Below are 24,746 nucleotides of genomic sequence, written 5' to 3'. Positions count from 1 at the left end.
CCTGCTTTCTTACTTTTACTTATTTTACACTGTTTCCAACAGTTTAGAAATATATAAAAAACTTAAGCAGTAAATTATGTTTTGTTAAACAAGCTGTTTATATTAGAAACAAAGCTTATAACAAGTATCACATTTTAGTTAACAAAATTAATTTTAGGCAAGGAAAATGATTTTAGGTAGTGAAAGACCCTGTTCCCTCTCATGCTCCATGCCCACTCTTAGGTCACTGGCTCACCGTTAACTTACGTAATGTGACTGACACAGTGGTGGAGGGTACAGAGTGATGGTGGGATGTGTGGATTAAATTCCATTATCTCCAGTTGTCAATGGAGGAAATAGGCTCAGAGGGATTAAACCATTTAAAAAAATTGTTCACTAGTTGAGGTTAGAGCAAATTCTCCTTTTTCCCAGGGCTCTTCCTACCATGAGACATATTCAGATAGTGATATCATATTCCAGATATTGCTGGGGAAGTGCAAAAAGTGTTTCTCTGTCCCTAGTCACTTACAGTCCACAGCAGCACAATGGCTGGAAACTTTCCTCAGGTAAGCCATAAAGGTGAAAATATTTCCTCCTGGCACCATGCAGAATTTCCAGGCAGAGCCCAAACACAATCTATGGCTCAGAGGGAAAATGTCATGGGAGAAAGTTACAGAAACAAATGCAGTGTTGTAATGGTATGAAGAATTAAGACATTTGTAAGGATAATAGAGTAGAAAAAGCATGGAAAGCAAAGCAACTGTAGTTCATTTTGAAGAATCATGAAAAGATGACCTTTTTCTTTTCTTCTGAGCAAATATTAAGAGGAATTCAATTAATGAATTCCAGACCCACACCAGACAAAATTCAGCTGTTTTAGTTTGTTTAATTATTACATTATCATAAGGCAAGTTCACTGAAATCCTGAACAGTAACCAGAAAGGCAAGTCATGCCAAGCACAGGTCTTCAAGTCTCCACCTCAGCAAAATATTGGAAAACCACCAACGAAAAATGATTTTTTAAAAAAAAATTTATGGAGTATAGTTGATTTACAATGTGTTAGTTTCAGGTGTACAGCAAAGTCAATCAGTTATACATATACATATATCCACTTTTTTTTTTTAGATTCTTTTCCCATATAGGCCATTACAGAGTACTGAGTAGAGTTCCCTGTGCTAGGTTCTTATTAGTTATCTATTTTATATATAGTAGTGAGTAGAGTTCCCTGTGCTAGGAACTCATATATAGTATATATAGTAGTGTATGTCAACCCCAATCTCCCAATTTATCCCTCTCCCCCCCAAAAATGATTTTAAGTAATCTTATTTTCCTACTATGAAAACAAAACATCAATTAAAAATTTAGAAAATGTAGGAAAAGATAACCATTGTAATTGTTGTCATTTATGTAGTTCAGATATAAATATACATACACATATATAAATATATATATATGTATGTATGTATTTCTGTAGAAATACATATGCATGGTGTGGGATGAAATATTTATATCTATATCATATCTATTTTCTATATATCTATCGCCACATGATAATACAATAATTCATTAATGCTATTTTATTACCTGCTGTTTTCACTTAACATTCAGGGAACTTCTTTCTGATTCATTAAATAATTAAACATTCTTCTGCAATGTTACTTTTATGGCTAAAGAGTCAACAGGGAACTTATAATTAAGGTGTGGAAGTCAGTTTGCTTTAAAAAACTACTGCTTTGTGATTTTCATTTACTTTTTTGTTGTCTCACTCTACCTAATGATTCTGATTTCTACATTCTGTAGATTCAGATTTTTATATTATTACTTAACACTAGCCTTTTTAAGAACTTTCATCATCATTTCATCATCATATGGTTGATTTCCTCACAGTCCTCAAGGTAGGGACTAAAAGGAAAGCTTTGAGGTACAACATTTTTAGATATTTCATCATTTCAAAACACTTTCCTGTCCCTGATTATTTGTTCCAGCTCTCCCAGGTAAATTATTACCACATTTTCAGATGAAAGGGGTAAAGAAATGCAAATATTAAGCATATGAAGGCCTGCTCAGCTATAAAATAGATTATCAAATTCAAATATTTCTGAGCATTGCTCACCCTGAATTTTTCACCGAGTCTTTCACCCTTGTAACGACATTTCCTGTTAGTAACCACCTCGGCTGGCCTACAGCTTTTAATGCCTAGACATCTTACTCTCTTGACAGTTTTCCTTTTCGTTATCAGATAGGCAGATCAGTATGTTGATGAGTTTTGTTGATGAAAGCAAGAATTTAGCCTGTTTCCCCTGTGGTTTAAGGACTAATTTGCCTAAGGTGGGCCTTTTTAGTTTCCTTACTTTTTTTTCTCTTTAAAATTTTGATCTCAGTTTCTAATAGTGTGTTATTAATATTAATCCAGTTGTCTTCTTAATTAGCTCATGACATCAGGGAAATTCCATGTGTCTTCCACGTAAAGACTCAGTTAGATCCGAAGAGTTCAGTTCATACAGATATTTTAAGATGACTGTCATATTAATAATGAAGATAATATTAATAATGAAGGTAATAACTAATATTTATTGAGTATCTATTTATGTGTCCAATAGTAAGCACTGTTTTGAAGATATTTTATTATGGAAGACTTATAACATGCGTGAAAGTAGAGAGAGCACTGAATGATTACCCATTACCCAGCTTCAGTAACTGTCAACTTCTGGCCAATCTTGTTTCATTACCCACTTCTCTTCCTCCCTCACACCACAGTGTTTTGCCGTAAATTCCAGATATCGTTTTATTTTATCTGTATATATTTCAGAAGATAAGAACTCTCAGGAAGTATATACTCAAATGTATTTTTAATTTTTAAACTTTCTGTTAAATTATTACGTACAGACAGAAAAATACATAAATCGTACGGGAGCAACTTGGTTAGTTTTTGCAGACTGAACCCATTGGTATACCTAGAACACCGCCGGTGCCACAGAAGCCCCTGTTGTTCTCATTTCCAGTTGCGTCCCCACATCCCAAGGGTAACTACTATCCCGACTTCCGGCACCCTAGGTTAGTTTTGCCTGTTTTTGAAGTCGGTATGTATGGAATCATACAGTGTACAGTGTACTGTTTTGGGTCTGGCTTCTTTCATTTAACATTTTGTCTGAGAAATAGGCTCAGAGGGATTAAACCATTTAAAAAAATTGTTCACTAGTTGAGGTCAGAGCAAATTCTCCTCTGAGAATCCGCATTTTTGCACGTCTGTCCTCATTGCTGTATAGCACACCATTTGCACGTCTGTCCTCATTGCTGTATAGCACACCATTGTCTGACTGACCACAGTGTAGCGTTTCAATTGCAGAAAGCATTTAGAGCGGGGGTCCCCAGCCCCCAGGCCACGGACAGCTACCGGGCGAACGAGCGGAGCTTTACCTGCCGCTCCCCATCACGCGCTCCCCATCGCTCGCGTTACCGCCTGAACCAGCCCCCCACACCCCATCCGTGGAAAAATTGTCTTCTGAGAAACTGGTCCCTCGTGCCAAAAAAGGTTGGGGACCGCTGATTTAGAGTTTCTAGTGTTTGGCTATTATGAATAGTCTTAACTTCCTTTATTAATCGTATAGAAGAGGTAAAGGCGGGTTGGGTGAAATAAAGTAATTTGCTAAGTTCACACAGGTAATAAGTAATGGAGTCTGAATTCAAACTAACTTTGTCTGACTTCAGACTCAGAGGTCTTAACCACTGTGCTTTCAAGGCAGCCCTTTTCAGAATTAATTATAATTATCTGCATAGTGTGTATATACAAACCCATACGTTTGTGGGGAAAAGTACATTATTCTGCACGGCTCTGTGCCCAATCACTGGTTTTCCAATTCTGTGTCTATTTCTTGGAGAGTAAATGTCTCACTCCATTTAAAAACATTGTTAAAAGCCATCCATGACCATTAAGATTTAGAGTATTGAGCAAGAGGAGAGACGACTTTAGAATAGGAAAGGAAGAAGGAAATACACTCAGGCACATGTCGTCTGACCCTTTCAGAAAATAAGATGCTTGTGAACTGTAAATGTATGCAGAATATGGTCTTTATAATAACTACCAGGGTTAAATTCTATTAACCTACTTTCAAGCACATAAACAGGGAAGTGGGGTTTTTAATAATAATAAGTTATTATTATCTTATAACTTTTAAACATAGTCTTGCCTCTCCTTTTTCTGAAACTGTTGGGAAAATAAATAATTTAGTTAAATATTTTATGAATAAATGTAGGTGTGACACTATTTTATTTGTAAATAGGACAAAGTAGTTATTCTATTATGAATATTTGTAGATATTACAAAGTACGTTTTAGTACTACTTCTGAAGTTTTGTAAAATCTAAATAGAAGTATAGCTAGATTAATAGAAAGTGTAAGTATTTGCAAATTGTAAAACCTGACTATAGCAAATATATCAAACTATCATTTTGATACCAAAGAACTAGCTAATGTATATCAATCCCTCCATCCCCGTTTTTTGGTTTTTCTTGCTGTTATGTCTTTGAGAAGTTTTGGTTGTGAATGCATAGTTCATAAACATTTTTGAATTGCTTATCAAATCATAGACCAAAATTATATTTTTAGAATGTAATTTTAGAAGTTTGCTAAGCAGTGAACTCATTCATCATGCATTGTTTGTTTTAGAGAGAATACTGAACAGCTCATATCCTTTGCTTAAAAATAGATTTTTTTTTTTTCTCAAAGCAATTATCTTCTTTTCAGTCCAATTTTCTCTTTTCTGGTATTCAACAAGGCTTCATTTCCAATAAACTTTTATTTTACTACGCTGATCATGAAATTATGCCACTTTTTTTTCTATCTGCCTCAAAGCTGTGGAGTTTTAAGTGTATGTTTTTGCTCAGAGCATATATCTTCAGGTATAGAAAAGTCTATACATTTTGACTCTCAGTGACTGTGAAGAATAGATTACTGTGACTAACATATGTAAGAGACAGTTAAGTGGCTAAGAACACAAATTTTTGGAACCAGACTCCCTAGTTCAAATTCTGGCTCTGTCACTTACTAACATATGACCTTGGTCAAGTTACTTAATATCTCTGTGCTTCAGTTTTCTTGCCTGTAAAATGAGGGACAATAATAACACCGACCTCACTGGGTTATTGTTAGAATTAAGTGGGTTAGTACATGTCCAGCCCTTAGAACTCTGCCTAGGATATAATATGTTACACAGGTATCTTTATTATTATCCAGAAATCTATTACTTTCCTTTGAAGTTAAAAAATTCAAAATAATTAGTTTACAATCTAAGAATTTCTTCCTACAACTTTGAATATGCAGCTAATAATGACCCAACTCTGTCCAGAGAGCCTAGATTCATTTTCCATAAGTTTACGGATAATATGCTCTAAAGTTTTCTTCACCTTTTCTTTCATCTTTTACATATTCATTTGCTCATTCAATCATTCCTGTTTATTGAACACTTACTATGGTGCTTGAGTATTTAGTAAGGAACAAACAGGAAACATTCTCTGCTACCTGGGTGCTTACATTCCAGTCTTAAAGCCAGCCAATGTGGAGAACAGGGCAGGTCTGGAAACTCCCCTTGTGACCTAGGCCCCCACACCCTGCTGCCCTGAGCATCGTTTTGAAGTCAATGTCTATTTATCTCTTCACTGTATATATTAAATAGCATAAACTTTAACTTAAAAATCACTATGCCTCTTTAAATGAACAATGTGGTAAGTTTTGGTCTTATAAACGGATACAGACATAATGTGCCACCTCCCTTACAATTCATCTGCTTTTTTCTCACTGATAACATTATTCTATCTTCTTATTAAAAAGTTTCATCGTGATTCATTCTTGAAGTTGGGAAATTCAGCTTTAGTTGTAAGTTTATTAGAGGTTCTCAGAATAATGCTCACACTTAAGACGGGGATAAGGATGCCACTGAACGGTAATATATTAACAACATGTGTTGAAAAATCGATTCCTTGTTGACTGTATACAAAACACAAATTTCTAATAGTTCTTAATGCACTACTTCCTCTGTGGATTATGTAGGAAATGCTTTTGTCTGAATAATCATTCCCAGGGGGTGGGGAAAGCCTTCAAAATAAATTCACTTTATATAGAGAGATGGAGAGTGTGTGTGTGTGTGTGTGTGTGTGTGTGTGTGTGTTTATGTGTGTGTGTGTGTGAGAGAGAGAGAGAGAGAGAGAGAGCATGAGAGAATGAGAGAGAGACTGATGACTGTGGAGTACTGAGTCAGACCAGCACATATGCCTAGCCTGATTAAAGAACATAATTCGAAGGTAGCAATAGTATCTAATTACATGAAATACTTTGTATGCTGTTGCTTGTTACCACATTTTAGAAATAAACGAACAGCAACAATGAACAGCTAGTCCAAAGGTTAAAGAAAACAATGGTGGGGGACTAGGTTTTCATTAAAGAAGAAAAAATAACCCACCAAAACCTCTAATTGTCTGGGTAGTTAGGTAAGAAATAAATAATGATTACCCTCTCAATGGAATTACCTAGGCCCATAAAGGCAAAGTGGGTTATTTCCCCTCAGTATTTTTTTTTATTTTTATACCTGGCTTCAGGACTTAATAATGAAGCTCAGGTTTTTTTTTTTTTAGAAGTAATGGATTTACTTTATTTTATTTTTTTAGCATCTTTATTGGTGTATCATTGCTTTACAATGGTGTGTTAGTTTCTGCTGTATAACAAAGTGAATCAGCTATACGTATACATATATCCCCATTTCTTCTCCCTCTTCTGTCTCCCTCCCTCCCACCCTATCCCCCCCACTCCAGGTGGTCACAAAGCACCGAGCTGATCAGAAGCTCAGGTTCTTGATGTCCCATCGCAGAAAGAATTCAGTGAGAGACAAAATGACAGGTAAGAAGTGGATTTATTTGGAGAGAAACACACTCCACAGGCAGAGTGTGGGCCATCCCAGAAGATGAGAAAGGCCCTCAGTCTTCTTGACTTTGGCTAACATACTTCTCTGCTTCCTTTTGGACTGGGGACATCTATAAAATGAACTCTTAGGAGAGATGAAATGATACATTCCCCAGGTCCTCTTTAGGGAAGGGGGTGCTATCGCATGTGGGGTATGAGTGGGGGGTGGGCATTTTTCAAACAATTGTCTCCCCACACCACCCCCTTTGTAATGTTTTTTAAAAAATTCTCCTAGTCCCTCTCTGAACCATGTCACAGCCCAGTCACACACGTCCACTGCCTATTAGAACCCACTTTCTAGGGACTGTGAATAGATGGTCTCTAAAAGGTCCAGTAACGTTCCAGAAGAGGCAGTTTCTTTTAAGAATGCTTTCATCTCTGTTTTCTTTTTTTGGAGTATAGTTGATAAGAATGCTTTCATCTTAATAGAAGTCTTTTTTAAAAAGTCAGCACTGGCCCAGACCCAGAAGAACCGAGAAGAATCTGAACAAATGCAGTTTTATATATGAACAGTAGTAAAGAAATTAGAGGGGGAGGATGAATGCTGTTAGTGCGGTGGGTGGGTTGAGGGGAGCTGAGACGTTTTCTCATTGGTTGAGGTGTGGGCTCATCTAACCTTGGATGTAAGTGCCATTTCTTTAACAAGGACACACACACCCCTTGTGAAAAGTGGCAGCCTTTCCCAGACAGACATCAGGGTTCTTTAGCATATTAAGCCTCTTTTCGCAAGTATGCAACACTTAAAATATGCAATCTATGCCTTTACATGTCTCCTTGGTCCAACTTCAGTTTGCCTGTCAAAAAAACTTTCATTAAAAACGGTATCATTAAACTGACAAATTGATCTCAGGAAAGGGGTCAACATTTTTAGTGGTAGTGGCAAGATTTTTGTCAGGGCAATATTCTAGTGTGTTAGCCGGTAATGGTGTGTGTTTTTGTGTGTGTGAGCACGTGTGTGCATGTGTGTCTCCCTTCCTACTTTGTGGCTAAAAGACACTCTCTCAGGTCCTCTTACTGTTAATTTCACATATGTAATTAGTAAGGGAGTCCCAAGAATAGTTTTAAGCACACTTTTTTTCATGATTCTTAATCTTGGAAGATTCATACTATTTTCTGACATAGAATAAAGCAAATAAAAATATCTTGAGACATTCTTTATGTTGGAGTTCAGGGTAGAAGTGATCGCTCTCTGGTTTTGGAGACTGGAGGGTTAATGATGAGACAAGGCTGTCTGACAACCAGAGGTGTCTGAAGTCCTGGGTTTCCTGGAGTGCTCTCCGTTTCTTGCTTTGAATGAATGACCTGAGTGAGAACGCTAAGATTTTCCTTTCAAGAACATAATGTTATAGACATTCCTTTATGATAAACTTACTTTAATAACAGTCAGGTATATAAGCTGGTTAAGTCTGATATGCCAGGTATGAATGTAATCTAGCTACGAATGCAACACATCAATGTAAAAAGCTGCCTGGGAATGATCTTTTACTGTGAATTTTCCCAAGAGTTGTCATACAGTTTTAAAAGCCTTTTCTATTTAAGACCGTTTATCTGAGAAAGCCTAATTGAGCAGAATATTGCATTGATAAATTGCTCTGCTCAAGGCAACTGCCTTGAGGTTCCAAATCACAATCTGCATTTAAGGGCTTCCAACAGTAATTACCTCTGTGTAATGAGCAGCAGTCCTTAAAAGGTCTGCCATTTCCCCGCAATCTTTTACAGGGTGAGCAGAGCTGTATCCACTGATAACCCAGCTGCCGAGGAACTGAGCAGAGCCGGCTCCAAACTTCTCAGCTGTTGACAGGCTTGACTTGCTGAGAACACTGGTTAAATATAGCACACGCGAGCTCAGCTTCTCGACAAAGTCACTGCTCTGACAGTGCTGTGAAGGGAGCAGAAGACGAGAAACCTAATCTCAGAACCCAACACCTAGCAACAGTTGAAAAAACTTTTAAACAAAAGTCTGGGTGAGAGATATACAACAGCCTCCAATTTCTGCTGATCGGGAATTCAGGGAGAAGAAGCTGCTTTCCCCTTCTCTCTACCCAGTTTCCTGCATGACTTCAGCTATTGGCTAGTCCTAGGAAAGAAAGTGGGAAAAGCTTTTTCCTCTGTATTCTTTTGGGCTGGATAGTTTTCCAGAACTCCAGTCTCTCTTGGGCTGTGGGGCAAGCCACTGGGTTCTTCCAAGGATAAGCTACCTCCATAAAGGACGTACCTTTGGTTAGACGAGCTGCCAGTCAGGTAAGACCAAAATACACAGCTACCTACTGTCTTAAGAAATTTCTGTTTCCACAAGAAGAGAGCTCTCTCTGATTCTGTGTTGTCTGTTTCCTTTGATTCTCACTGTTCCACTATGTGATAACACATTTAGGAATTATGACGATCACTGTGAATTCTTTTTAAAGAATCAGAAAGTCATCTCTTTCTCAGAATTATCCGATTGTTTTCTAAACACAAAGATTGTAATGATGCTTTAATAGCGATCAAAATATGTCTGCCAAGTTATCATTTTCCGGCAGTTAACAGAAATACGACAAAGGACAACTTCACAGTCCTTTCACAATGAGGATGGCTAACCAATGGAAGGGATATTTTCTTTAGAAGCAAAATAACTTTCATATAATGAAACTAGCTGAGCAGCTTGTGTGGTAAATGAGAGGCAAGTCCTGCGTGGTGTTTGCGTTGCTGTGCTTTTGACTGGCTGGCTTCTCCTTTGCCGGATCCTCTGATTACACTGGTACACCTTGTGCTGGTTCTGACCTCGTTACATGAGAGTCACCCCGAGTGCTTCTCACTAGGCACAAGATAAGCCTGCTTTCAGATCACTGCTTTTGCAGTTGTTGAATAGTATTCAGAAGAATACTAGTTTGTGTTTTTTTAAAAAAGGCATTGAGTAATTGCTTGTATATAGATGAGACAGATTATGATTTTTAAAACTCGAATGTATTAGAAAAAATTCTTTCTTAAGTTGCACGTATGTGTGTATGAATTGTTCACCATAGTGTGAAGGAAATCTTCCTTTTGTCTGTTGTATTGTCTCCCCTTCCATGAGTTTCCATGCTGTTTCATCAGAATTGCTTAGCATGATCAATATCACACTGAATCTGACAAAACTTACTGCTGCACATTGGTGACGTGGTTAGTATTGGTAACTCGTGTCTGTAGTTGGGTTGGATTTGTGTAAGAAGTTTGTTCCTCTAAGTGAACATGATAATTTGAAAAAATATTCTAAACTAAGGATAATTTCAAAGAAGATACAAATGCACATTTTAAAAGAAATTATTCGAGTCTATTTTGTCAACTTAAGTAATTTACCCCAAACCAGTTTTGAACAAATTGTTGACAAGAATGTATCAACTCTTTCAGTAAATGTTCCTATTTTAAGAAAAACTAATTAAAGCTTATATATCATATGCTCAGAAAAATGAAATGGTACATACATTTCAGTACATATTATATTTCATGATTCTGATTGCATGATTAGTTTACAAAGGAAATGCAGCTAATCACGTATAATGAATGTAACAGTGCAAAATGCACTCTGGTAAACTTGGTATCAGAGAATGAAACTTCTGGTGCTTTAGTGGAGATGAAGTATCTTTGTCTTTAAAGAGTTTCAAAAAGTCTGAACTAAATGCTTTACATTTTTCTTGTTTTTATCTTAGGAAGGGTCACATTGTTGGCTTACAAATGTCTGTGTAAAGCCAAACTCTGCCATTCGTAGATTTCGGAGGCATGTAATTTCTTTTGGAGTTAGTGGAACAGTGTGAGGATAACTGAGTACAGCATTTGGCCTTGGGTGAAAGCATGTTTCCTGATGGATTGATTTCTGAGTATCATTGTCTTCATGACTGTAAGTTTACCCTTGAGAATCAAAAATAGCTCAGGTTAGAGCGCGTGCTTTCCTCCAGTTAATGAACAATCAACGGTGCAGGTTGTGTTCTCTCGTTCACTCAAGCTCACGTCTGTGTTGTTTTGACCCTTGACCATAAGAGAGCCCATTGCCATTTCTCCCACCACCCTAAGGTCTGTTCCCTTCATACTTGGTCTGTATGATAGCAGCGCTGCTCCCCTTCCACCCCTCGTTGCCATCCAGACCACCTTGCCCATGACCCTGGGGTTAATTTTCTTATGCTTGCCTCTCCTACTCCTCACTTATCTTTTGCAACTAGTTGCTGCCAAACACCTAGGCTGGGTATTTTAAGAACCTTCCATCATCTGGCATGTACTTAACTTTTCCAGTCTCAGCTCCCACTACTCAACAACAAATGTCCCTCTGCTTCAGATAGTTCAGATTTTGGGCCCTTCTCCAAACACCTACATACTGCATATTTCAATGCTCCACCTCTGCCCCTTTCATTCCCTCCTGCCTGGAACACTTTTCCTCCTCTCTCCTGTAGAGACTTTGTCCACTGTTTAAAACCCAGATCAGTGGCTTCCACTTTCACAATGATTTCCCAGACCATACCATTTAGAAGTGATTCCTTCTTAGTTTGGGCTATTTGGTGCTCTGTTAGAATTAGGGTCCTTTGGAGCAGGGTTTACTTCTTTAAATTCAGAACAATTTTATGAAGGTGACCAGGTACAAAGCATTGTCCTAAGCATCCCTTGGCTCTGGAGCGGTTCGGCTCCATGTACCTTGTGGATGTTCTATGAACATTTTTGGCTCTGGATTTCTAATGGTGAGCATGTGAGAAAGTATAGGTAAGTATAAAATCAAGACAAGCAACTATAAGTGTGGTTAATAGCTTTTTATTTCAAAAATTTCTCAAGGAAGGTCTTCATAGTTTTACTGAGTACAGAAAAATTACAAGTAATTGTGACTATGCTCGTGTACTTGATTGTGGAGACGATGTACCTCTTGGGAATGAAATAGGAAGGTGGATATATAAAGACTATATATATATATATATATATTTATACATGCATCTCCTGTGTATACACCTAGAGCTCTAAATACTATAACTCGTATACTTTTATCATCTTCTGGTACCAGATTCTATTTATAGTTACCTTTGGTACTATACATTTAAATCATGGTTCCTTCCATTTGTGGGTCATCATGGATTAAAATCTTGCCTTGAACATTAAAATATTTAAATATCATGATTATCCCTTTTTATTTTTCTGTAAATATTTTAAAAAGAGACATTTCTCAGTTTTATTTTAAATCACTCCTGAAACCTGTAGCTTTACTGTGTGAGATAAAGCATGAATCATGATTCTGAACTAATTTTTTTCCGCGTTCACCAAAAGAAAAGAATTCTCCTTACATTTTAAGACGGCCAAGGAGGTTAAAATTACTCTTTTAAATGGGTGTTCACCAAGAATCGCTATGGGATTTTCTCAAAGAAACTTGTGGAATATTTAATATATTCATTTAGCAATGATTTCCCAGTGGTTATAATTTTTACTTATTCTTTAGAAGTGACACTTTGTGGTAAAATACACATTCTCAACTAATGCTAATTGTCTGTTTTGGAAGATGAGCATTTCTTCACAAAACAGTTGCCCTACAGAGCTTGTTTAATTGACATCTTCACTAATTTGTCCCCTCTCTAACATGTGGGTTTTAAAACAGCAGCATCATGGGAAGTGAAGGGGTGAGCTTAGGCTGAGATCTATTTCAGCAGACAGGTTTAAGAGAAAAAAGGCTGGTAACAGCTTATTACAAAAATAATATCTGAAAGCCCGCAACATACATTTGTTTATACATTAATTATTTTTAAGATATGTAGCAGTAGAATGAAAGATAAGCTAATAAAATGCATTTTGCTTCCTTATATCTGAGCTGGGTGTGTCATTCAGATGGAGGAGGCAGGAAAGGCTAATTGCATAGGCAAGTCAGACGGCCTGAATTCAGGTTTCAGCTCACTATGACCCTGGGCAAGTTACTCTCTGTGCCTCAGCTTCCTCATCTCTAAAATGAGGGTAATAATACTAGCTTCCTCATAGAGTTGTTTTGAAGATTAAACGAGTTGATAAAACTTAACAGTTGCCCAATAGACTTTTCAATAATTTTATGCTATTCTTGCTTTATTAGTACACCTTAAATATAGTTATCTGTTTAGTTTAATCTTTGTTGCACACAAAAATCTTAGATACAGACGGTTTGTAAAATCAGGTTCATAGATCATAGGAAAGACAGAAGAATGTATTGTTTAAATGTGGAATCCTGTCAGGGACATACTTTGCTGCTGTGTACTCCAAGCAGACATAGTTTGAGCTCCAGCCAATAATTTAGTATGGAATTTATGTTTCAATCCCTCCGTTATCACTCAGCAGTGTGCTGTCTTATAGAATTATTACTAAAAAGGCCAAGAAATCACCCACAGCATAGACCATTCCATGGTTTCTATATTTGCACTTGGAGATAAAGTGTGTTTATACGTAGTGCTTGGGTATCTCTTTTATAGCCGACTACGCTGGGAGACTTCCTCTTCCAAGGAGGGATATATTATTAAATTTATCATTCTTTATTTCTTCCCTTAGATGTTTTGTTTTGTTTTACTAACCTAGTAACAGATAAAAATGAAAAGACCAAAAAAGGTCATCTCACACTAGCGTCAGCCTCACCAAATACAAGTGAATTCTTGCTACTCCTTGCCCTTAATCCTAGTCATTCCTCTTAAACATGACAAGAAAGTATATTCCAAGGCAAAAAAAGTGTTACCTCATAAAGATGTATGAGAATATTATGGGGTGCTCACTATGCTGTATATTTAACTTAACAAAAATATATGAAGCACTCAAAAGTGGAGAAGTTTCTTGGTAACTTCTACTAGCTTATGCAGGGTACTCACAGTTTAGACCTGTCCATTTTGCTTTATTTTTCACAATTGAAAGGATAAGTTCCTAAAAGATAAGGCAAACTGAATTTCAGAATGATCATTCTCTAATGAAGCCCTTGTTTTAGACAGAAAGAAAGAAGAAAGGAAGGAAAGAAAAGAAGAAAAGAATTTTCCTGGCTTTATAGAATACATTATAAAGGTTCTAGGGCAAAAATATGGGAACCTCAGGAAAACATATTGGATTATGTTCTTCTTTTTTCCTTAAATGGTCAGTCCTACTCTTTAGCTAATCAGAGAAGAGAAAAGGATTCAGGCAGAATACAACTTTCCCCATGGCAGTAGCTGAGGCAGTGTAATTTCAAAGGCTAGGCAGCGAGTTGTGTAAGAACTTAGAATAAGGAAAGTCCAGCATGAATTGGGCAGCTCCAGTTGGCTGTTGACCAGCTGATTGCAGAACTTGAGAAACTCCCAGGAAAGAGATGAAGAAACACGATATTAACCAGCACTCCAGTCCCTGAGAGCTTTGTTTAAGCCACAGCAGCACTGAAAAGTCAAAAGAACGTTGGTGTTGCGTTTCCTTTTGGGGAAATGGTGTCAATGTGCATAATATTGTGTGATTTATGTGTTTCTGAGGTCTGTGAAAGACAGACTTTAAAAAGAATTTTTAAAGCTAATGCAGAATTTACCTCAAGTGGTCTGACTTTCATTGAACCCTTAAGGTTCAGGGATTTTTCTGTTTTTGCTTTTTTGCTTAAATGCTGTCACCTACCTCCTTCACCAAAACATAGATGAAAACAATTGTTGCTTCACTGGCCAAGGACTTTATATGTCTACACTTGAAAATAGTCTTTTTTTTTTTTTTTTTTGCTTTTTCAATAATTGTAATTGCAATCTTTCAATCTTTCCAAGTTACTTTGAAGAAGTGAATTATCTGCTGCTTATCTTTGTAAGGAAAAGGTGAAAGAAAGCCATGAAATGGACATATCAGAGTTGGCCAAATGCATTCTTTAAAAAATGATTTGCTACAGATTTAAAGCCAAAAGTCAATTTGATTGAAAACAGTAGACTGCTGACATCACCAAGACAATCAAATTACTGCCAACTTGCCTTGTTTATATAAAAGATCTTTGCAAAAATAAGGTCCCCCCCGACACACACATGAGTCATAGGCGATACAGTAATAGGGATAAATGGACTTTAGTTTTCTTTATATGTCTTTAATATACTTATGTCTTAAGTAACTCCTTTAGGGCCTGCTTCTTTGACTGAGGTACCACAGGAAAGGAAGAGGCATTGCTGAGTTCATAATGCTATTTCAGTGTGGCAGCCTAAGTACATGAGGAAATGACACCCTGGGCCTGTATTTGGAGCCTTGCAGTTACTGTGACGACAACACACACTAATGGAAAACAAAGATGGTCTGCTTGCCAGCACAAGCCAGGAAGAGTTTTGCCAGCTCAGATTTTTCCTAATTATTCTATAAGTCTTGAAATGTGACACTTGAGATATTCAAGGCTCTTTGTGTTTCATTAACTGTTTAGTGAGTGACGCATGCTTCATGGGCAGCCTGGAATTTGGACGAGGGAGGGGCCTTTACATATAAGCTTAACTTTCACATGCTGTCTTGATAGATCTCATCCTCTGGTTTGGACACCGCCAGACCAACTGCTTTGGTCACAGCCTGTTGTTTGGTCCTTAAGGAAGGCAGCTGCTCTGGTAGAATTCAGTCCTTGGGGGCCCCTCAACTTTGGTGACAAATCCCCACCTTCCATATTCTGTTCATTCCATAGATCGTTGCCCAGCATGCCAGGTGTTCCTACTAATGACTGGAACATCTGAATCCCAATTCTTATATAGTGATATAATAGATAATATAATGATAATAACAGCTACATATTATATAGATTACTTAATGTATGTATTATAGAGCTATGCATAATTATTTAGTATATATACATGATGCCAATAATAGCATATACTGGAGATTTTTCTGTGCCAGGCACTTTGAATGATTTTATTTACTTCTCATAACAACCCGATGAGGCACTATTTTTATCTCTTGTTTTATGGATTAGAAAAATGAGGTTTATAGATGATAAGTAACTTGCTCAGTGGTAGTTTTGAGATTCTAACCCAGGCAATTTGATCTTATTTAGCCCATATTTTCACCACTTTCTTGTAATGCAGGCAGTTGTTCAAGGAAGACCTCTACCTAGGTGACTGTGAGACGTTTTGGTGAAAGGGGTCGAATGTGACCCTGCAGTCTGAAAAGATTCACTAAGAGCAAAGAACAAAGAGATCTGGGGTCAAAAGGCCAATGGGGCTCTTCTCCAGGGTCCTGAAGTGGAGCCAGAAGCTGTAATGGCCTGCGGAGCTGGGCAACCCAGGAAGAGCTAGGCCTGGGGCCCTGGAACACAGAAGCTCTTCTTCCACAGTGGGGGATGGCACAACGTGGTTCTCGGCTTCTATGCTGCTGAGATGATTCTCTGGAGAAGGAACATGTGGAGCGTTTGAATTTATGATCTATTATGGGCGCTCTTGTAGCCAGATCCCTTGATGCCATTGGGGGTTTTGGTCTGTTGTTGCTCCTGTTGACAAGTTAGAACTCCCCCTCCTATTGTAAAGAAATGCTCTGCAGATCTCTGCCTTGGTCATGAGCATTCCGTTTGTTAAGTGGTTCAAGAGAGAGTCCTGCAACATACTTATTCCAGCTGTGGGTAGCAATAATGCTGGAAGAAGCCTTTGGTGGTGTGTGTAAGGTTGTTGGGGGAGGTACTGAGGAAGGGGACAGAAAGTCTCATTCTGTATAAGAGCCTTATTGACTCCCAATGACTTTGTTTAGGGAGTGAGTTGTCAACCTAACAGCATGTTGTTCCTTCTGAAAAACAGAGCTGGCTGTAGTTTAAGGAAAATTACCTGATACTTTTCAGCCAGTGGTTTGCTACAGTGGAGCAATGGCATGAGATGTTTTATTATTCTATTTAATTCTTTTATCTTTATTCAAATCCGAGTCATCTCCAATGATGCCAAAAATCTGACTCTCTGGATATAATTGGAATTTTTGAGTTTCTATTTACTTGTATGACACTTAACTTTTGTACTATCTGAAGTAAAAGGAGAGCAGTTCTAATACAATTTTGATGGAGCAGATAATGCTTTGCTTTTTCTTACGCCAGTGGCCATAGGTACTCTACTTTTCCTGTGTATCAAATATCCCAGGTGGTAGGATTTAATATCCCAAGAAGGTGAATGTTTCATGTGAAATAAACACATAACAGAATGAATCTCTACCTTCTGAGAAATTCTATTCTATGAATTACAAACGGCATCTTGTCACAACTATGTAGCACACCCCAGCCCCGCTCCTACATGCTCACTACTGGTCAGCACACAGGACTTGTAGCCTACTTACCTGACAGGCTAAACACCTTCCTGAAGCAAATACACTCTTTGCTCTGTGGCACAGACCTATTTAATCCAAAATAAAGGTCGTGATGTATTATATTTCATTAAGGCACTCTTTTTCATTCACATGATCTCTTCTGACTTCCTTACGACAAACAAGAATTTCCCTTTTGTCCTCCCTGTCTTTATGTAAAAAGGTGTAACAGTGTCAAAGGCGGGAAAGAATTAGTGTTATATCCTTTGGAGACAAAGGGCTTCACTGGTTGGCTTCTGGAAGTATTCTTTCTCTCATTCAATTATTCTAAATTCCTCTTGGCACCCAAACTGCATGATAATTCAGACATTCTGTGAGACCTCCTAGTTCTCTTGGCATTGCCACAGCTGGTCTGACTTCCACCAGGAATGGGGGCTCTGAGTCTCACACTGTCCATGATCATACAGCTTTGGTCCTGGAGCCACCCATAACAAAGAGGGTGGAAACCTCTAGACTCTGAGCTCGCTCGGGACCATCAGGTCATCTAGTCTGCGGTTCTCAACACTCCCTGTGTGTCAGAGTCACCTGGGATGCTTTGAAAATGCAGATGTCCAGGCAATGCCCCAGAGGTTCTGATTCAAGCTGGCCTGAGTGCGTGCCAAGTGTTGATCTATTTTGGAAGCTTTTATGTGATTTTAATGTGCATCCAGGGTTGAGAACCAGTTATCTAATACAATCTCTTCATTTTAAAGAAGAAGGTACTAGGATGAAGGAAGAGAGGTCGCTTGGTAGAAGTTATAATGTCCTCTGAGGCTGAGTCTATTACCTTTTCTATCACATGATCATAATAAACAACAAAGTAGCCAATATTTAATGACTGCTTTCTATGTGTTAGGCACTAGCAAGGCAGAAGTGAGGCAGACACTCGTACACTCTACATGTACAGATAAGGAGGCTGAGGGAGCTGCCCAAGGCCCTCCAACAAGCAGGTGGCAGATCTGGGATTTGAGTCCAGGCAATTGGACTCCTCAGCTTGTGCTCTTAATCTCTTAATCACTTTGCTGTTCTGGAGCCAACTCTGAGAATGTAAGGTGTTGAGTGGCAGCTGCTTCCCTATTTCAGCATCAGGGGTCTTGTGGCAGCTGGCCTTGGTGCTCTGAGATCCCACTAACTGGTTTGCTGCTTGACTGGAGATTGGGTCCTTGCATTCTCTATTTTCCCAATAAGTGTGCCAACTGGAGACAACCCATTCTCTTAGAGGCTGTTCCAAAGCCTTCCATTTTCCCCAGTAACTTTGTTTCTTTTATCCAGTCTTTCTTTTGTGGAACGTTATAATATTTCCTGTCTTACTTTTGGGCACATATCTTTTTACCTTTGTGTGGAAATTCTAACCACAAACTCTACTCTCTCGTTCAGACCTTGACTTTTCCCCTAACCCTGTGAGTTTGGCTGTGTTCACCATTTTCCCTGGGATTTCCCCATCTCTGGACTTTCTTACTACCCCCTAACTTCTCATGACCTCAGCAACAACAGGAAGGGATTAATCACTTCACTTCTTCTATAGCAGCAGGTGTGTTAGAAACAAGCTGGTCTGTCCCATGGAAGTGACTGGCTGGAGGGTCAGCGTACTCCAAAGATCTCTTAAAGTATACATTTTTAGGTTGCGTTATGGAATTAATTTTCTGATTGATTCTGTAAGTTTAAATTTCTATAGAGAAGGCTTTTGTACACCTTGGGAAAAATCTATATACATTGTCTGGTTAAATGAACTTTACCAAGATGAAAATCACTAATGGCAAATACTATAGCACAGATTTCTGTAAGCAATAGCAGCTCAACAAAAAGTAAAATATTATAATAAATATTCTATGATAAATATTTTCATGTAAATTTAAAAACTTCACGTGATATATAGATTCAGGTATGACTTGGGACTTTTTTTAGAGCCATGTTTCATAAAACAAGTGCTCAAGAAGTTGAATCTGTTAAATGTCATGGAATTGAGGCAGTAAATATTACTGAACAGCTTTGATCAGTAATTGGACTGGACATAATTTTTTTTATATAAACATGGGAATAACAATCACTGACCATGGGTGATTATTTCTCTGCTTCTCAGTATTCTCTAAACCTTTAATGACCACATATTGTTTTTATTACAAGTTAAAAATCAACAGACATCTTAAATGTTCATTAGAGCATCAGAGAGTAATGAATGCTTAACTGAGTGGAAGCTAGACTCTGTAGCTGTGATTAGCATGATATATGTATATTTCCAACAACAGACTAGAACTCTTACTTTAAATGCATAACTACTTTTTAAAATTAATTAATTAATTAATTTTTGCTGTGTTGCGTCTTCGTTTCTGTGCGAGGGCTTTCTCTAGTTGTGGCAAGCGGGGGCCACTCTTCATCGCGGTGCGCGGGCCTCTCACTATCGTGGCCTCTCTTGTTGCGGAGCACAGGCTCCAGACGCGCAGGCTCAGTAGTTGTGGCTCACGGGCTCAGTTGCTCCGCGGCATGTGGGATCCTCCCAGACCAGGGCTCGAACCCGTGTCCCCTGCATTGGCAGGCAGATTCTCAACCACTGCGCCACCAGGGAAGCCCCAAATGCATAACTATTGACACACGTCTAATTGCTTCTCATCTCTTCACTCATGTGCTGCAAAACTCATAAAAAAAACAACAACAAACAAACACAAAACAAAGCACAACCAAGCTCTTATTTGGTTTACTAGCTGGAAATGCTCTTATCCTTGGAAATCTATTTTGGAGTTAGCTGCTCCCCTCCCCTACAAGTGGTAAAGCAACAGCTGCCATTTAATTAACGTTCTGCTGACAGCTCCAGCTGATGAATACCATTGAAGTTCCCTATCAGCATCAATACTACCCACATTACCCCAGGAGGAAATATTGATTATAGTTGCTTGATTTTGCCTTATTTCACCGTAGCTTTCTTTCCTGCACTACTTCCTTCAAATTCTGATGAGGCTGTTATTTACATCACCATTCACATCTTCCAGGGAATAAGGTCCCAGTGGAACACATGTGTTCCTGGTGATGTATTGCAATGGAATCTCACCAAAATGAACACGTGAAACACTGAGCTCAAATAGAGGAGAGGACTGGGGGAAAACCAGATGAAAGTGACTTGTGGTTTCTCAGAAAGTAAAGAATTTTGTCCTTTCGAGAGAGAGATTAGAGAAAAGAAAAAGAGCTCTTGTTTTTCCACATAGCATGAATGTATGGTTGAAATCCTGCAATTTGATTTATATCTGGATTATTACTTCAAGTTCTGTTCCCAGAACTTTCATAGGAGTTGAACTTCAACAGTACTATCATTACTATTGTGTGACAGTGAAAAAGATCTGAGCTGTGTGAACACAACCGTTTCCAGAGTGAGATCCATTCAATCCACTCATCCTGAAGAACGTATCTTAGGCTCCGTCAGGCAAGGCCCATGCACGTAGCTAACTGGCAACAGGTAGAACACAGGATCCAAATGGTGTGGCCTCAGATGACAAAGAGTGGTTCAAGCTAGTATCTGGCCTCTGAGGATCTAACATGAGGTTATGGGGTGTCCTGGAAGGCAGGTGGGGCAGGGTTGTGTTCTGACCCAGGCAGGGTGTCAGCGTTTGGGCAAGCCTGTCCGCAGGACCAGGGGGGAGAGCCGGGAGGTGGGATTCAGGGACAGAATAGTTCTGGAGGAGGAACAGTCCTAGAGACCCTGTAATGCAATGTCAAAACGACTGAGATGATACTAAATCCCAGAGTCCTGGGCTGGAGCTCTTTGTGTCCCTCCTGCTTCACATTTAGTTCATAGTGTTCACCGACTCACTAAATATTTATTGAGATTCATCTGTGTCAGGCACTGAGCTAGGGATTGGGTACAATAGTGAATATCATATTATCTCTACTCTCTGACTGGGTTACAGGTAAAAACAATGGCAATTTCAATGCAATGTGACTAGTGAGTGAATGGGAGCACTCACCTGGTTTTGGGTGGTGAGTGACTGATTCAAGAGATCAGAGATGGGGCAATAAAGCAACTCTTGCTGTGGGGAAAGGGGACCCTAGAGGCTGAAAATGAGGTAGGGCCTGACAAACAAGGTCTAAGGGAAGGCAGAGGAAATTAACGTGACTGAAAGGCTCAGTGACTGATTTGTTGCAGCAAGTCCATATAGCTTTATGAATGGTGGGGAACTCGTAAGTTGCATTATTTTCTTATATTATGATTTTAAAGTTTTTAAAACATATGATAATGTTTTTATCATATATGATAATTTTATATGATAATTTTTATATGATAACTTATATGATAATTTTAATGTTTTTAAGAATAATGTGATGAAGAGGATGCACTATATACATACATTTTCATCACACTTAAATCTGTCTTGACCATTATGAGCCAACCAAATACGCATCCTGTGGGCTGGAAAATTCCTGACCCTCACCACCACCCACACTCTGAGCATTCTTTTAGAGCAGTGACCAGTCTTAATAGGAATTCTGTGGTGGTTCAGTGGTTAGGACTCTGCTCTCACTGCTGAGGGCGTGGGTTCAATTCCTGGTTGGAGAACTAAGATCCCGCAAGCTGCGTGGCCAAAAAAAAAAAAGCAGCAGTGATCAGTCTTTTAGATATATTTCTAAAAGGGAGTGATGGATATTGCCTATAAAATTTTTGCTTTAAGACTTTTACAAGTTTGTGCACTTTGAAAAATACTTACATATATTCAACACTTCACTTCAAGTGACTCAGTGCTTCTGGAGCAAGAAACTTATGTGAATAGCCAGGAAATTTTTGAAGTACCAGTTGGGAGCATTGCCTTACCACATAATAAAATGAATTTTGAAACCACACTCATTAAAAACACTTTTGATAGTGGTGTCAGAATCAGTTCACATCAGATGAGGAGATCAAAGGAAAACAGAACTCCAGAAACCTACATATGAGAGTTTCGTGTTAGAAAGGAGAGACACTTCAAATCAGAAAAGAAAATATGGAGTTTTCAGTCAATGGGGTTGAAAAAACTGGAAAAAAATGAAATGAAATCCCTATGTCACCACTTATACCAATACATACTAGATGCATCAGAAATTTAAGTGTAAAAATTGAAAGTGAAATACTTGAAAAATATATACATATTGGTGGAGTGGGAAAGATCTTCCTACGCAAGGGAAAAAAGCAGTAAAACAGAAGACTAAAATACTTGACTCCATAAAAACAGAATGAAAACTTTTATACAGGAAAAAAAAACACCTCATGAACAAAGTTAAAATGCAAACAGCAATCTGGGCAAAAATATTTGTGACAAAATAAATTAAGAACAAATATCCTTAACACAAAGAGCTCTTTTAAATGAATAAAGCAAAAGAGGACAATAGAAAAATGGACAAATGGCATAAATAAACAATTTGTAGTAAATGTGTGAAAAACTATTTAACCTCACTGATAATTAAAAGTTCAAATATAAAGAAGATAGTAGGGGCTTCCCTGGTGGCACAGTGGTTAAGAATCCATCTGTCAATGCAGGGGACACGGGTTCGAGCCCTGGTCCAGGAAGATTCCACATGCTGCGGGGCAACTAAGCCTGTGAGCCACAACTACTGAGGCCGCATGCCCAGAGCCTGTGCTCCACAACAAGAGAAGCTACTGCAATGAGAAGCCCGCACACCGCAACAAAGAGTAGCCCCCACTCTCAGCAACTAGAGAAAATCCGCGTGCAGCAGCGAAGACCCGATGCAGCCAAAAATTAAATAAATTAATAAATTTTAAAAATAAATAAACAAAAAAGAAGATAGTATTATTTCAACCAACGCATTGACAAAGACGCAACAGAATCCAATACCTGTATGATGAAGGTGTGATGAAGTGGTCGCTATGGAATGCTGGTGGGAAAATCAGCTAGGACGAGCTTCCTAAAAAGCAATTTGACAATATGTGGTAGAAATCTTAATAATCAGAAGAAAATCAGGCCACTTCCATTTTGAAAAAAGCATTGTTTTCCTTTCCTCCTATTGTTCTCAAGTATTGCCTATTGACTTCTAAACGTTTGGCACACCTAGAGGTTCTTATTAAAAAGAAAAGTCCACATACTTCTTCCTCAGTAGCTTGATAGGATTTCCTAGGAGGGAACTTGCTCGATTAGAATTGTGGAAACAAGGCTGCATAGTCCGTTCTGCCTAATCACTGAAGAGCCAGGAACATCTTAATGGCCGTGTATTTCCTGAGTAATGTTATTATCAGAACAGAAATTGATATCCAAAATGGACACATATATGACTGGATCACGAGGGTAGGGGAGCAGGGGGCAGGTGGATAAAATGGGGCACTGGAGTCAGGAATCCTTACCTCTGATCACTACTTTCTAAAACTGCTGAGGCTCATTAGGGTTATAGGGCTAAACTGATCCAGGAAAACGGTACCAAGGCTCAAATTTTGGGCGATCTGCTCAGTTCATGAATTACTCTGAAAAAATTGTTTTACCATAATATCTTTAGATACTGATAGATGCTAAGAGATGATTGACTCCAACCACTTTTTAGGAGGGATGAGGAAGCTGAGACCCAGAAAGTCTGTCTTTCTCGAAGTCATATAGCTTATGAATTCAAATCTGTGAATTCATAGACAAGCCACAGCGTCGTGCTGCATATCTTCCTGGAATCCAGAACATTATCTGTCTTGGGTTATTTCCCAAGATAACGTGTTTAAAAGCTCATGGTTTCTCTGTCTCCTCCTGCCTCTGGCACTCCAGATGTTGGACTTTTCGGGACACCAGCACTTCTCTCCTCATCAATTCTGTCTGTTATTCCAGGGGATGGAGGGAGGCCAGTTGGAGAGTGGTGTGTGGTGTGTGGTGTGCGTGCATCCTGCAAGGGGTCTTGTGAGGGTGGTGCCTGGTGCCTGTGATGCTCAGCTGCTTCTCACTTGTCTGAGAGCAGGAACATTATGTGAACGGGTAGGGAGCAGTGATGTGAGTGAAACCTCACCCAGACCTTGTGTGCTAACATTCTTGTGCTTTGTTCTGGACAAGGCCTTTCTTGGAAGAAGCCACTCCTGAAAGATTACCCAGAGTGAAGGTATGCAGTAAGCATTTCACATCATCTTTTGTTGTTGGGTCCTGCAAGGAATGTGCTGAGATAAGAGTGGTGCTTTGTCACTTTGGTGGTCCTTCCAAGTGTTCTTTTTCGTACACTGGGCACAAGTGAATGCGTTCCCTTTTCTTCTCTCAAACCCACAGATAAAGTGAGCCTATGTGTTATATGTAATTCTGTTAATTAGAATGTAGGTGTGAATAATAGCACAACTATGCCTAATTTCCAACTTCTATTTGGCAGTTTGACTAACAATGCATTATTCAGCGAGTTCATCACCTTCTCCTTCTGTAGCCCTCCTTTCTTTAAACAGCCAAAATGAGTACATTCTCACGTCTTTGCTTCTTTATCATCCCTTGTACCTTCCCTTCCATACTCACACTGTGATGGTGGGAATTCTGTTTCCCCTTTTTCCCTCCCCATCTGAGTTCAGGACCTGATATGTGTGAGTTTTGTCCCCTCCCTCACAGGAGGACCTTCTCTGTCAGGCTTCCTAATCAACTTTCCATGCTTTCCTGGGCTTATTCCTCATTCTTTCCTCTTTCCC

At 38.7% G+C, this 24,746-nt stretch overlaps 1 protein-coding gene across 1 annotated transcript in view; it reads left to right on the top strand.

Moving 5' to 3' along the window:
• The first annotated feature begins 8,915 nt into the window (after window positions 1-8,915).
• Window positions 8,916-24,746, top strand: part of FILIP1 (filamin A interacting protein 1) — a 192,432-nt gene continuing 176,601 nt past the window's right edge. The window contains exon 1 of the mRNA XM_007456599.1: window positions 8,916-9,172. The gene's annotated coding sequence lies outside the window, so the exon portion shown is untranslated. The remainder of the gene's footprint in view (window positions 9,173-24,746) is intronic.

The sequence above is a fragment of the Lipotes vexillifer genome, unplaced genomic scaffold (assembly GCF_000442215.2).
Source record: "Lipotes vexillifer unplaced genomic scaffold, Lipotes_vexillifer_v1.1 scaffold1226, whole genome shotgun sequence".
Lineage (NCBI taxonomy): Eukaryota > Metazoa > Chordata > Mammalia > Artiodactyla > Lipotidae > Lipotes > Lipotes vexillifer.
Note: the sequence above shows the minus strand (reverse complement) of the source record. Positions and strands in the feature narration are given on the sequence as shown.